Here is a 13,687-nt window from a genome sequence, read left to right on the forward strand (position 1 = left end):
TGCACAGGATCGGTGCATCCGAACATCACACCTGCGGGACAGGTACAGGATGGCAACAACAACTGCCCGAGTTACACCAAGAATGCACAATCCCTCCAACAGTGCTCAGACTGTCCACAATAGCCTGAGAGAGTCTGGACTGAGGGCTTGTAGGCCTCGTTAGGCAGGTCCTCACCAGACGTCACCGTCAACAACGTCGCCTATGGGCACAAACCCACTGTCGCTCAACCAGACAGGACTGGCAAAAAGTGCTCTTCACTGACGAGTTGCAGTTTTGTCTTACCAGGGGTGATGGTCGGATTCGCGTTTATCGTCGAAGGAATGAGCGTTACACCGAGGCCTATACTCTGGAGCGGGATCGATTTGGAGGTGGAGGGTCCGTCATGGTGTGTCACAGCATCATCTGACTGCCTGCAACGACAACAAGCTCAATCTCAACGCTGTGCGTTACAGGGAAGACATCCTCGTCCCTCATGTGGTACCCTTCCTGCAGGCTCATCCTGACATGACAATGCCACCAGCCATACTGCTCGTTCTGTACGTGACTTCCTGCAAGACAGGAATGTCAGTGTACTGCCATGGCCAGCGAAGAGCCCGGTTCTCAATCCCATTGAGCACGTCTGGGACCTGTTGGATCGGAGGGTGAGGGATAGGGACATTCCCCCCAGAAATGTCTGGGAACTCTTGCTGGAAGAGTGGGGTAACATCTCACAGCAATAACTGGCAAATCTGGTGCAGTCCACGAGGAGGAGATGCACTACAGTACTTAATGCAGCTGGTGACCACACCAGATACTGACTTACTTTTGATTTTGACCCCCCCCCCCCCCCCTTTGTTCAGGGACACATTATTCAATTTCTGTTAGTCACATGTCTGTGGAACTTGTTCAGTTTTTGTATCAGTTGTTGAATCTCGTTATGTTCATACAAATATTTACACATGTTAAGTTTGCTTAAAATAAACGCAGTTGACAGTGTGATGACATTTCTTCTTTTGCTGAGTTCAGTAACCAAAAAAGTGTTAAACAAATCAATAGATATTTTATATTTGAGATTCTTCAAAGTCGCCACCCTTTGTCTTGATAACAGCTTTGCACAATCTTGGCATTCTCTAAACCAGCTTCATGATGTAGTCACTTGGAATGCATTTCAATTAACAGGTGTGCCTTGTTAAAAGTTGATTTGTGGAATTTTATTCCTTCTTAATGCGTTTTGGCCAATCAGTTGTGTTGTGACAAGGTTGGGGTGGTATACAGAAGATATCCCTATTTGGTAAAAGACCAAGTCCATATTATGGCAAGAACAGTTCAAATAAGCAAAGAGGAACAACAGTACATCATTACTTTAAGACATGAAGGTCAGTCAATACGGAAAATTTCAAGAACTTTGAAAAAAAACATCAAGCGCGATTATGAAACTGGCTCTCATGAGGACTGCCACAGGAAAGGAAGATCCAGAGTCACCTTTGCTGCAGAGGATAAGTTCAGTAGAGTTACCACTCTCAGAAATTGCAACCCAAATAATTGCTTCACAGAGTTCATGTAACAGACACATCTCAACATCAACTGTTCAGAGGAGACCGGGTGAATCACGCCTTCATTTATAAAAATGTTTACCTTTATTTAACTAGACAAGTCTGTTAAAAGAACAAATTATTATTTACAATGACGGCCTACCCCGGCCAAACCTTAACCCAGACGACGCTGGGCCAATTGTGCTCCACCCTATGGGATTCCCAATCACGGCCAGTTGTGATACAGCCTGGAATCAAACCAGGGTATGTAGTGATGCCTCTAGCACTGAGATGCAGTGCCTTAGACAGCTGCACCACTCGGTCGATTTGCTGCAACGAAACTACTTCTAAAGGACACCAATAATAAGACGAAACTTGCTTGGGCCAAGAAATACAAACAATGGACATTTGACCTGTTCTTTGGTCTGATGAGTCCAAATTTGAGATTTTTGGTTCCAACCGCTGTGTCTTTGTGAGACGCAGAGTAGGTGAATAGATTATCTCCGCATGTGTGGTTCCCACCGTGAAGCATGGAAGAGGAGGTGTGATGTGTGGGGGTGCTTTGCTGGTGACACTGTCAGTGATTTATTTAGAATTCAAGGAACACTTAACCAGCATGGCTACCACAGCATTCTGCAGCGATACGCCATCCCATCTGGTTTGCGCTTAGTGGGACTATCATTTGTTTTTCAACAGGACAATGACCCAACACACCTCCAGGCTGTGTAAGGGCTATTTGACCAAAAAGGAAAGTGATATAGGGCCGCATCAGATCACCTGGCCTCCACAATCACCCGACCTCATCCCAATTGAGATGGTTTGGGATGAGTTCGACCGTAGTGCGAAGGAAAAGCAGCCAACGAGTTCTCAGCATATGTGGGAACTCCTTGAAAGACTGTTGGAAATCATTCCAGGTGAAGCTGGTTGAGAGAATGCCAAGAGTGTGCAAAGCTGTCATCCATTCAAAAGGGTGGTTACTTTGAAGTTTCTAACATCTAAACTATATTTTAATTTGTGTAACACTTTTTTGGTTACTACATGATTCCATATTTGTTATTTCATAGTTTTGATGTCTTCACTATTATTCTACAATGTAGAAAATAGTCCAAATAAAGAAAAACCCTTTAATGAGTAGGTGTGTCCAAACTTTTGACTGGTACTGTACATTATATAAAGTGAATATAGTGCTAGCTATAAGATAATGAGCAGTGGATATACAAATATACAGTGGTATGAAGCTATGATCTTCACCCAAAAGACATTCACCCAAAATATATTATTATCATTATTAGTTTTATTATCCTTTCCATCAATGTTGTGTATGTGTATTTCAGGATCCTGTAATCATTCCATTTTCTTATAATTTCCATAGCTCGGGCCTTGTATTGATTAGGTTTGCTCACCTTCATCCTCTCTCACCTCCTTTGAAAAAGGTCAAAGTTAATCGAGGAGAGTCGGTGAGGAGAGAGTGTCCTACCCCATGGATGGAAATGCGCTCACTTGAAATAGACTTTCCTTCTCCACTCACAATGAATTCCTAGGTCGCAGTTGTAAATGAGAACTTGTTCTCAACTGGCCTGCCTGGTTAAATAAAGGTGGAAAAAAATTAAATAAGTAAATGACGTCTACAGGGGTGGATCCCAAAATAAACGTGCACAGTGATCAAAACAAATTAACTTAGTTGTGCAAGACATTTTATAGATAAAACAATAAGGAGCATATGGTTTTCAAACTTGTGCATGCTTTTCAAAACGTTGCAGATTTCAAAACTCTTTGATGAAAGGTGGCTATCAAGAAGGATAGGACACTCTTCCGTTTGCCTACTAAAGAATTTACACACTCCTCGACCACTTATCGGCTCCCAGGTCAAGGAGGAGAGAGGACGGTGGAGAAATGACGGAGAATGGTCTTTTGCCCAAACGAGAAAAACCCTAGGAGTACGTCTTGGCCAAAAAAAGCTATAGCTTCTTTACATTTCATTTTAATCCTTGTTTTTAGCCTCCTTAATTCTCCTGTTTTAAGTCAGTTGTATGTATTATTATTTATTCCAAATAAAAATCTGATTTTTTTGTAAATCCTGTTCCAGTCTACCTTTTCAAATTGTTTATGTGACAAGCAACGGCCGGCTTCATCACAAGTGGATATAGAGTTGATATACACTGGATGTACAAATTTACAGAATCAGTATAAATATATCTAAATGCAGATGGATGAACAGAGTGCATATTTTGTGTACAGTTCACAGATTGCTTGATGCGGTGAGCAGCGTAGAGTGCATAGTCCTTTATTCTCCATGGGCCAAATGGCCGGTTGGTGAGGGCCACAGCACGGGGAAAGAAACTGATCAGGTGGCGGGTGATTTTGATCATGATTGACCTAAACCGCCTGCCAGAGGATAGTTTTTGGAAAAGGGGGTGACCGGGATCGGCGATGATCTTTCCTGCACGCTTTCTTGCCTTGGAAGGATTTCAAGTATTTTACTGTTAGTCCACACCGGTAGTTTACAAAGTATGTGATTAATAAAATCTTATTTGGAGTCGTGCATTTGTAGTTGATTTGGAGTCGTGACCTCGATGGAGGGCAGGTGGCAGCCGATGACCACCCGGGGTTTTCTGAAGTCAACCACCATCTCCACAGTTTTGTCTGTGTTGAGTTCCAGATTATTGTGACTGCACCAGGCCACCGTGCAGTCAAGTGTCATTAAGTTGATATTGTTGACATACCAGTATGACAGAAGAACATAAGTGTGCTATTTAGATGCGAGTGACAGCTACCTATTCTCAGAGGATGTAACCTGACTGCTGCTGCTTGTTGCCATGGGCTACTGGCGCACATGTAGTTGCCATGGAAATGTTCTACCCTCATACCTCTAGATGGCTTTGTCCTCCAACTGTTTGGGGGAGAATGGACCTTTGGAATGGAATTTTAGAAGAGAAAGGAAGAAACATTCAACATTAGTCTGATACATTTTTGTATTGGTTGAAGGTGAAATGTATTTATGTGTATTCATTACTTTTGAAATATGTGTTATGTAAATAGCAGTAAACATTGACATTATCATAAATTATCATTACCCATGTGGTGGGTGCGTGTAACGCTTATCAAACCAATGTTCATATTGAATAATATAATAATAGTTTCAATGTTTAAATTTCTACATTTCCTTATCCACTTGTTTAGTGGAATACTAGAAACGGTGTTAAAAATGTTCAATTTCAAATTTTTCTACCCTGTAAAATTGAGATTTTGCATATTGCTCTTCCAATTTTCAAATGTACCTTGTCGTTCGAAAAATGAAAGTAGAAATATTGGTGCGGTTAGGAAAACTGGGTGATTTCTTAATACGTGGTTCCAGTGGACACTACTATTAGTGTGCAGGGTGAGACCCTGTTCATCCAAATATCTCACACACGTTTCACCCTGGCAACTTGAGACTACCGGCATGCACTCTATTAAAATGACCATGGTGCGTTATGAGCACGCTCAACCAAATTAAGAAACTACTTTACTGCAAAAAGACCTGGGACTGAAATTATTCAAATTTAACAAGTGTGTTAGATCATTAGACTGATAAGCGTCACACGGACCGGTGGTGATATGGCCTTTTTATTTTACTACTATAAATAGCTACATTCAAATCGGTTCCATTTTAAATGAAAATGATTAAAATACTCCCAACAAGGTTACTCTGTGATGTAAGCTTGTTTGTGCTCTGTAGTTGGTAACTAACTTTCCGAACAGAAGAACTCTGCCTACGTCCCAAATGGCAGAGCCATGTAAGGGATAGGGTGCCATTTGGGATGCACACTGTTTGCACCACCCATCCTGACCCATTCTTCTTACTGCTAACCCAGAATTTGGCTAATCATTTCTCATACATGCATTTCCTGGATATATTCTCTCTCTGCTACAGTACACACCTCTAGGTCAATGTCACACACACACATGCCATTTAGCAGATGCTTTCATCCAAATCAGCTTAGTCATGCGTGCATACATTTTATGTACGGGTGATCCCAGGAATTGCACACACACTAGGCTTGGGTGGTATACCGTATACCAGGGTATTTGGAAAACTTTTTTCAATACATTTGAATATTTGTAGCTACTTTTTAAGTTTATACCTGTAGTCAACTTGTGCAATACGTTAGGAGATAAAGCAGATTGTGTTCTTCATTTCACCGGTCACATTATTTTACATTATGAAGCTTACCATAGTTCCCCAGAACAGTTGAGTCAGTCGCATTTGTTTGTAAAACAGCACAATGAGAGATGGCGGGAGCTGGTGAGTTCATGTCGGCGAGACTCTGCTGTGCGGCACACATGAGGTGATGACGTTACACTTGTATGCAACTCACAACTAAATTTTTGACATCAGATATCTTATAATGACTTTCGGCCAGAAGTCACAGAGCTCTGGATGAGTTGTCTGCACCGCTGCCATTTTTTACTTGCTTCTTACGAGCTATTTTTTGTCTTCTCCGTTCTTCTTCCCTCTGCTCCGTGTACACATGCTGCTCTTCCTTCAGGAAAGTATGCATCCTGACTTTGTTCATTTGCACAATTTCTCTCGTTCACTTTCGCTTGTAAAAATGTTCATACTCACCGAAAACTACATTTGGTAGCTGCTAGCTATGCTTGTATAACTTTATCAGCTGGATTTGCCTGTCTTTGCAATTAGTTTGTTAGCTATAGCTAAATGCTAAGGGGCGAAAACTATGTGATTTCGCTATTAGTTTGTGTTAATTTTCTTAGCATTCTGGTAATAGAGGCCCAATGGGCTTTTCTTGCGTTACTAGCGCCCCTTGTGTGCAATGCCGGGAATACAGGATAGTATGACAATATGAAAATATGGATACCTCCCAAGCCTAACACACACACACATTTTATAATATTGATCTTAAATCTGCAGAACGGCCCATACTTGCCGGGAGCATGTTACAGGTCCCAGGTGGCGGAGACTAATGTGCAGATATTGTTGTGTTTCTGTTAAACAGAAGAAATTAAAAAGGGAGACAGGAGGAAACAGTTAAAGTTATCAGATGCGTCTTCCTCTAGTGTTAGAGGGGAGACGTCACAAACCACTGCACTTACGCTCCTACCTCACCCCCTGCTGGCGGCAACAAGCATAAACAATTTCCAATGGAAATCCATGACATTTAATTTTATTTATTTAACTAGGCAAGTCAGTTAAGAACAAATTCTTATTTATAATGACGGCCTACTTACAATGATGACCGACATAGAATGACCAGGTGAATCCAGGTGAAAGCTATGACACCTTATTGATGGCACTTGTTAAATCCACTTCAATCAGTGTAGATGAAGGAGAGGAGACAGGTTAAAGAAGGATTGTTAAGCCTTGAGACATTTTTTTTATTTGACTAGGCAAGTCAGTTAAGAACAGATTCTTATTTACAATGACGGCCTAGGAACAGTGGGTTAACTGCCTTGTTCAGGGGCAGAACAACATATTTTTACCTTGTCAGCTCGGGGATTGGATCCAGCAACCTTTCGGTTACTGGCCCAACGCTCTAACCACTAGGCTACCTGCCGCACAATCTGACATGGACTGTGTATGTGTGCCATTCAGAGGGTGAATGGGCAAGACAAAATATTTAAGTGCCTTGGAACAGGGTATGGTAGTAGGTGCCAGGAGCACTGGTTTGTGTGTCACGAAGTGTTCACCATCCAAAGGACATCCAGCCAACTTGACACAACTTTGGGAAGCATTGGAGTCAGCATGGGCTAGCATCCCTGTGGAACACTTCCAACACCTTGTAGAGTGCATGCCCCAATGAATTGAGGCTGTTCTGAGGAAAAAAGTGGGGAGGTGCAACTCAATATTAGGAAGGTGTGCCGAATGCTTGGTATACTCAGGTGTATAGGGTAAGTGTAAGGTGTGGTAAGGTGTTGATGGTAAGTATGAAGGTGAATAGGGTGTCGAAGGTGGTTGGATATAGTGAGACGGGAATCCCCAAAATGGCATAGGCGGTGCCCCATAAACCCTGACAGTATTACCTTCTGTGTGTGGTTGGAATGATGGCTGGCCTAGAAACTCATATGTGAGTGTCTGAATGGGTCTTTGGTCTCATGTAGGTCTTCTGACTGGGTAAGTCTGAGGGTAATTTGTTCCGGGGGGGTCGTTGTTAGACTGTCTTCCTGTCTAGGTCGGGTATATTCTCCACGGTTGTTCTCTGGGCATTGCTCGCTCAACAGGTGAGTATTCTTCCTCTGATTCTCTCTCAGGTTGGTCCTCTGGTTTCGCTTGTTTTGTTTCTCTTACAGGTGCATTGATTCGGGTAGTTATGATTTCTCTGGATGCTCTTCTACGGATTGGATTAATCGGCGGTCTACTGGTAGGTTGGGAGTGTTCTGTTCTCTCTTCTCTCCTTGCAGGTATCCTCAGCCAGTAGTGTGTGCTTTCATTTTCAGAGTCTGTTGTAAGACTTTTCTGTGTTGTCTCCCTTTCCCTTCTGACTCTCATGTTTCTGTTTCTCATCCTTTTCTCTCTGGGTGGTGTCTTCGTTGACTGCGACCGAGCAGGCTGTGCAGGTAAGTCAACAGGTAGGTCATTAGCAAGGTGGAGCAGTTTTCGATGTAGAGTGTGGATCTTCATGCCACCAGACTCTGGACTTACTTTGTACACAGGGTTGTCACACACTTGCTCTTTGACAACGTAAACGGTTCTCTCCCAGTAGGACCTTAGTTTTCCAGGACCACCTCTTTTGTTCAGGTTCTGGACAAGGATTTGATCACCGGAGGATGACACTTTTAATCTGTCGGGTACCTTCTCCCTCTTGCACTTGACTGCTTGCTGTATGTTTCAGTCTTTCTCTCAGCATTTGTGTGAGTTTGTCTCCTTTTTAGTTATCAGGCCAAACAGCAGGTCTACTGGCAGGCGCGGATGGTGACCGTAGAACAGATACAAGGGTGAGTATCCTGTGGACTTGAGCATCATCCTTCCTTCTCAAGCGTTCTCAGCATCTCGAGCAAAGTTCTGTTGAATCTCTCCGCTGGAGTTTTAGAATTCATTTTAGGATTCTTCTATTGCTTTTAAATCAATCCACAATTGTGCACCCTAATACATGTCAGACATGCTTTTAAGTTATGTACCCAGTAGGTCCCTCAGGTCCTCTGGCACTGGCCTTTTAACTATCCCAAAGCCTAAGACCAAGAGGCATGGAGGCGCAGCCTTTAGTTATTATGCCCCCAGCCTCTGGAATAGTCTGCCAGAGAACCAGAGGGAGGCTGAAACTGTGGACATATTTAACAGAGATCTTAAGACTTTTTAGCTTTGCTTTTCCTCAGGGTGCTTTTTAGTTGTTCAGTTTGTTTAGGTTTGTTGTGTAGTAAATATTTCAGCTTTTAGTTTCTATCGTTTTTTATTATTTTTTACCTGTAAAGCACATTGTCTGAAATGTGCTGTATAAAAGCTTGATTTGATTTGACAAGGGTTCGCTGGGGTGGTGTTGAGGGCCGCCATCCAAGCCATATCTTTCCTTTTTGCTGCTTAGCTCCCTTCCCATGTTGCACGGACCAGTTCACCTGGTAGCTCTTTGGTGCATTCTGCCATATCCAGGGGACGACGAGAGAGGGTGTCTGCGTCGTCATGGACTTTGTCTGGTCTGTATCTGATGTTGAAGTGGAAGTCAGTGAGTTCTCCAACCCATCTGTGGCCCACTGCATTCAGCTTGGCTGTGCTCATGACGTATGTCAGCGGGTTGTTGTCCGTGTAGATGGTGAAATGTGGGGCGTATAAGAGGTAGTGTCTGAACTTCTCACACAGCAATGAACTTTAGTTTGTCGGAGTGAAAGTGGTAGTTCTCCGCAGGAGTGAGGGTTCTTGAACCATACCCAACGACTTGGAGACCCCCACTCTGCTGTTGGTAAAAGACAGCGCCAAGACCTTGTTCTTTATCTTTTTCTCCCCAATTGGTAGTTGCAGTCTTGTCTCATCACTGCAACTCCCGTATGGACTCGGGAGAGGAGAAGGCCGAGAGCCGTGGGTCCTCCGAAACACAACCCAACCAAGCCGCAATGCTTCTTGACACAATGCCCACTTAACCTGGAAGCCAGTCGCACCAATGTGTCGGAGGAAACACCGTACACCTGGCGACTGTGTCAGCGTGCACTGAGTCAGGCACGCAACAGGAGTCGCTAGTGCGCGATGGGACAAACCCTCCCCTAACGACGCTGTGCCAATTGTGCCCCTCCCCATGGGTCTCCCGGTTGCAGCCGGCTGAAACAGAGCCTGGACTAAAACCAAGAATCTCTAGTGGCACAGCTAGCACTGCCTTACACCACGGCACCACTCAGGAGGCCTCAAGAACTTGTTCTGAGACGTTGGTGTAGAGTGTGATGGGTTGGTCAAAGTTTTTTTTGCTTTCCTAACTGCCTGTGTATATTGGTTCCTAACTTCCCTGAAAAGTTGCATATTGTGGGGGCTAGTCGATGCTAATGCAGTACGCCACAGAATGTTTTTGTGCTGGTCAAGGGCAGTCAGGTCTGGAGTGAACCACGGGCAATATCTGTTCCTGGTTCTGAATTGTTTGAATGGGGCATGCTTATTTAAGATTGTGGAAAGTTTGTGATACAATGTGACAGTATAATGATAGGAGACAGGCGCAGGAATCCAAAATTCGTTTTTTTATTTCTCTACACAAAATAGCGTATGTCATGAACATGACGGGGTCGAAGCCCAAGACAAACACGTGTATATAACAGGGCTGCAACCCAAAACAAAGAGTAAGGTGTAAACCTCTGGGACGAGACCCGTAATAATGCGGTAACACGCAAGCCGATACAACAGAGCACAGGTACTCACAAGATCAGCGGACATGGAACAATAATCAACAAGGACAATGAGGAACATATATACACACATACTAATCAGGGGGAATGGGAACCGTGTGTGTGTAATTAGACAACAGTCCAGGGTTGGTGGTAATGATCCAGTTCAGTGACGCCTAGAAGGCGGTGACGTAGACATCCTGAGCTGGTGAATGGAATGAGCAGCAGTACCGGGGGAATCCGTGACAGATATTTGTCCTTTGATGTGTCAGCAGTGTCATGTACATGAGATGGCAATGATGGCTGTGCAAGCAACTCAACAATAACCTCTGTAAAAAATATAAATATATTTAACCTTTCTAATAGCTACATCCAGCCATCTCAATACTGAGCCAGCTAGCCACTAAACTGGGACATATGGTAATATTATGAAACTGGACTTCATGGTGGATGCAATCAACTGATTCATCAGAAAAAAAGCATTGTTAAAAACGTAACATGTCTGGCCTAGCTTAACTTCTCTGTGCTACGGATCCCTTTAGCGGGATCATTTTCCTAAACAACCGCTAAATTGCAGGGCGCAAAATATTACAAAAAATATTTATAATCATGCAATCACAAGTGAAATATACCAAAACACAGCTTAGCTTGTTGTTAATCCACCTATCGTGTCAGATTTTGAAAATATGCTTTGCAGCGAAAGCAATCAAAGCCTTTGTCAATCAAAGCCTTTAGCCCCAAATTAGCATGGTCACGAAAGTCAAAAAAGCAATAAAATTAATCGCTTACCTTTGATAATCTTCGGATGTTTGCACTCACGAGACTCCCAGTTACACAACAAATGTTCTTTTTGTTCAATAAATATTACTTTTATAACAAAAAAAACGCCATTTGGGTTGCGCGTTATGTTCAGAAAACCAAAGCCTCGTTCCGTTTGACGAAAATTCCAAAAAGTATCCGTAATGTTCGTAGAAACATGTCAAATGTTTTTTTATAATCAATCCTCAGGTTTTTTTTAACAAACATAATCGATAATATTTAAACCGGACCGTAACCTATTCAATAAAAGACAGAAAGAAAATGGAGAGCAACCCTTCTCGCGCGCAGGAACTAATCAGAGGACACCTGACTAGTTTTGAAAAATCTCGCTCATTTTTCAAAATAAAAGCCTGAAACTATGTCTAAAGCCTGGTCACAGCCTGAGGAAGCCATTGGTTGATACCCCTTTAAATGGAAGTTATAAGTTATTTGGTTGGTTGTTATATTTCCTCAGGTTTTCACCTGCAGAATCAGTTTTGTTATACTCACAGACAATATTTTGACAGTTTTGGAAACTTTGGAGTGTTTTCTATCCTAATCTGTAAATTATATGCATATTCTACGATCTGGACCTGAGAAATAGTCCGTTTACCTTGGGAACGTCATTTAAAAATAAAAAAAATCTGACCCCTAGCGTCAAGAGGTTAACAGGCGAGTGTTAGCGCCATAAGCTTAGCATATTTAGTTTCTCTCTAAACGCACAACTTTGTAATATATATATCACACTTCGTTGGGGAGATATCAGGGCCTTTACAATCTAAATGAAGTAGAAAAGAAACCACAATATAATCTTAGAGCTATAAATCAATAAGTTCAAAACAGAATATTAGCAGGGGCTCATTTGGTCTAATGTTAGTCTAATGGATAACCTAGCTTAGCCGCAAACCCATTCATCTCTATGGTGAGATCTATGATGAGAACAGTTCACACGATCAATTTACATACAATATAAGTGTGTACATTTATGTTTAAGTATCACTCAGATAACCATTTAAACTAACATTCCCTATAGATAATGATTGTGTACACTACATACCACGACAAGAAATAAAATGGAGACAGGAGGAATCGGTTAAAGTTGTCACAGGCGTCTTCCTCTAGTTAAAGAGGCTCCATGGTCAATCTGATATCTGCATTGGCCGTGCAGCATTTACGATGATATGGCCTCTGCAGAATCCAGGGCATGAATACTTCTTGTGCTTCGCCAAGCAGCGCAGAGCTGTTGTGAAGCAAGTTGTCAAGGAAGTGAGTATGTGTTTCAACAGGACCTCCTGCCCTCACCTACTATCATGTCAATGCGGAGCTATACGGAGCCCTCATCGTTACAAAATCTGAGAACCACACGGCGATGCGGTACAGAGCTCAATTTGCCTCTGCAGGCCTCCAGAGGATCCACATTTGCATCAGACCATCCATATGGCGCCTCCAACCACATTTTTGGATCAAGCATAAATTGGTTCTTAGAGGGGAGACAAAGCAAACCGCTGCACTCCGCCCTCTGTTGGCGACAACAAACAATTCCCAATGGAAATCTTTGGAGGACTCGCCCAAAATAAGAGTGGATTACAACAATATCCAAAACATGTTCTACATAAAATGTGATATAATCTTATGGGCGTCACACATGCACAAACACGTGCATTCAACGCACTCACACATTTTGTAATATTGGATCTGCAGAATGGTCCATATTTTCCAGGAGTAAATGAATCCAACCTTGTTCAGGAAACACAGTAAGTCTTTGCAATGTGTACTCCAACATACTTTGATATTCAATCAAGCAAAAATAAACAATGACCTAATATCAATAATCATCCCATAAATAGACATTCGCCTCCAGTATGTAGGTGGGGGGAGTTCTAATAGTCAGGAAAAAACAAAACATTGAGGCTGCGTGATCATTTCTTGCATCCACTGTAACATACAACCAGGGAAATGACCAATTGCCAAAACTCACTGGGCACACACTAGTTAAATCAATGTTTATCCATTCATTTACATTTGTTATTTTACCAGGGAAGACATTGAGACCAAGGTCTCTTTAAAATATGTCCTGCACAATACAACATAAATGTACACAAAATATACATGTACACATTAAAATACATAAACAGTCATGGGAAGCACAAGTAAATAACCCAGAAACATTCCTCCACAAATATGTCCCCAATCAATACTCTAAACTGTCCAAATAACACCAGAACATTGATTGTATTTTGAATTTTGTTCCAGCAATGCAGTGCTTTAAAACTAAAAGCTGATTTACCTAGCTAGGTGGAGACCCTAGGAACCTCAAGAGTTAACCAATCCTGTGAATGGGTTAGGCAACTCCGGTGTCAATACTTCAACAGCACAGTTAGCTAAGACAGACGTTGATGAAGTAGGGCCTTGTAAACAAAAAGGGAGTAATGTAGAGATACTGGTCTTTAGCGAAGTCCAGCCAACCTTCTGATGATACAGGATGTAGTGATGAGTATCAAAACTGTCACCTGGAACAAAACAAAGGGCACTATGGTAGAAAGCATCCAAATGTTCAAGTAGTAGCAGCTGCAGTTCGCTAAAT

Source organism: Salvelinus namaycush, chromosome 6 (genome assembly GCF_016432855.1).
Source record: "Salvelinus namaycush isolate Seneca chromosome 6, SaNama_1.0, whole genome shotgun sequence".
Classification (NCBI taxonomy): domain Eukaryota; kingdom Metazoa; phylum Chordata; class Actinopteri; order Salmoniformes; family Salmonidae; genus Salvelinus; species Salvelinus namaycush.